Source organism: Zingiber officinale, chromosome 5A (genome assembly GCF_018446385.1).
Source record: "Zingiber officinale cultivar Zhangliang chromosome 5A, Zo_v1.1, whole genome shotgun sequence".
Lineage (NCBI taxonomy): Eukaryota > Viridiplantae > Streptophyta > Magnoliopsida > Zingiberales > Zingiberaceae > Zingiber > Zingiber officinale.
Genome location: NC_055994.1, coordinates 66,516,024 through 66,518,131, shown reverse-complemented (window position 1 = coordinate 66,518,131; position 2,108 = coordinate 66,516,024). Strand labels below are relative to the sequence as shown.

The window sequence follows — 2,108 nt, the reverse complement described above, 5'->3', positions numbered from 1 at the left end:
CTAGGTTTAGTATGTATATTATCTTGATGGCATATTAAACATTTTCTTTCAACTTAGGTTCCTGCAATCTCTATGATTCATTTGCAATCTAGTTTATTGAACTATCTCTCTTATAACAATAGCAAATTTGTTTGGCACAAACCGAAGAATGATCATATTTATATACTGTTATCCATAAAAAAAATTAACTTTGTGGCAATTACATGATGGAAGGGCATAATACCAAGGAAAAACTTTGTCAGTTACCTCTACCTATTAAAATATAATGATAGGTTTTTTCAAGTTTTGTAATTACAAGTTTTGTAAAACTTGTGTGAATAATACATGATATTTATTTGTTTAAAATATAATGATGTAGGAATCACTTTTTTATATGTGATTTTCTTTCTTGGTAATCAAAAAGTTAACTTGCATGTTTGATTGTTTTCCGCACAGTAGTGTTTGGTCTTGCATTGTGATGGCGTCTGAGTGTTGGCTTGGTCTCTGTTGGCTTGCTACATATCTAGAAAGCTCCATGATTTGTGCTAAGGTAGTTCTTCTCAACGAGCATATCTGAGATGGAACTTCCATGCTACTTGCTTTTCCGAGTTTGATTTGCTGCTACAAGATCGGAAAGATATTATGTAGTTGTTGTTCCTTCTGGTCGGACAGTTTCACTTTCCCGTCTTAGTTTCTTGTATGTTCTTTGTTAAATAATTATGTGGATTTAATTCTTATCGGTAATTGTTGAAGCGTATCCAATTTGGATTTTCCAGCTCAAAATATCAGTAGATTTGTTGTGGTAGTGCCTTAACAGGATTTGAGACTTCTCCATTCAGGTAGGTTATGCTTGTTTGACTCACATTATGGTAATTATTTTTAATTTTATATAATTTAAGTAATAAGTAATGATATATGTATCTTTTGAATTATGCTGTAATGATTTTGTATATATTTCTATATTTAAGGAAAAGACAAGTTTGGTAGATACAAAAATTACAAGATCGCAAGTTTGGATTGAAGGTCACAAGAAAAAAAAATGGGGAGCCTAGTACTCAAGCTGTTAGAGAGAAAATAGTAAGCATGCCCACTTATTTTAGATTTCTTTAGTATTTTATTCCACTGATCTTGTTTTTCATAAGAATTTATACTTAAGATCTCTATTTATACAGCCTAAAATGTTTTTTCTATACCTCCTTGTACATGTGTTCAAGTTGTTTTTTACTTGTGAGTTGGTGCATGTGTTTAATTTCAGGTGGACCTAATTCGACCAAATGATGAAATGCAGTTTCTCGATGATGCAATAGGAAGCACAGTCGCATGGTTATCTAAATTTATAGTATTGTGTGATTGATACATATTATACTAATTTATTTGGATTGTAAGTTGAATTGTTGTTATGTAATTGCTAGTTTGTTAGAGATTTCATATATTGTTTTAGATGTTTTGAGTTTTTGTGGTATAATGAAAAGCTATGACTTTTATTAATTTTGTATGGATTTGATTTGCACTAAATTTGTTGTAAAATTTTAATTTATTATTTTCATCAAATTATTTTTTAATATAGTTAAGATCATCAACAGCATACGTTTGCGCACTGCGGATAGTATTTTCCACAGCACGCAAAGCATGCCGCGGATTCTATTATTCGCGGCGTGCTTTGCTCACTGCAGAAAATGCTATCCGCAGCGCGCAAATCATGCCGCAGATAATAGTATCCGTGGCGTGCTTTGTGCGCTGTGGAAAATACTATTCGCAGCGCGCAAAAGCACGTCACGAATAATTTATGACTTTCAACAACTTTTAATTGTGCAGCGCGCAATGCACATTGCAAAAAGTGAATTTGCGTGCTGCGAAAAGTCATTTTTGTTGTAGTGAGGTGCAGTGTTGGGCAAGGGAAATCGCACGGGAGGAAGGAAGGGGAGGGAAGTGTCAACGCCGAATGAAGTTAGGGTTCCTTTCTTATCTCATCTGCTACTTTTAAATGGGTGGATAACACGGGACCTTTTCTTATCCGAGTATTAGACCCCAATGAACTATTCTAACTTTGATAAAGATAATCCCATTATTATTTTTAAATAAAACCCATTCATATAACATGACTTATCTATAATATAAATATATATATA

The 2,108-nt window shown here is 33.0% G+C and overlaps 1 long non-coding RNA gene across 1 annotated transcript; it reads left to right on the top strand.

The window, feature by feature from the left end:
- Positions 1-427: 427 nt before the first annotated feature.
- Positions 428-1,022, top strand: LOC121982864. Its single transcript, XR_006112305.1, has 3 exons — positions 428-529; positions 756-818; positions 948-1,022. It is a non-coding gene; the product is annotated as an uncharacterized LOC121982864 (long non-coding RNA).
- Positions 1,023-2,108: the final 1,086 nt, after the last annotated feature.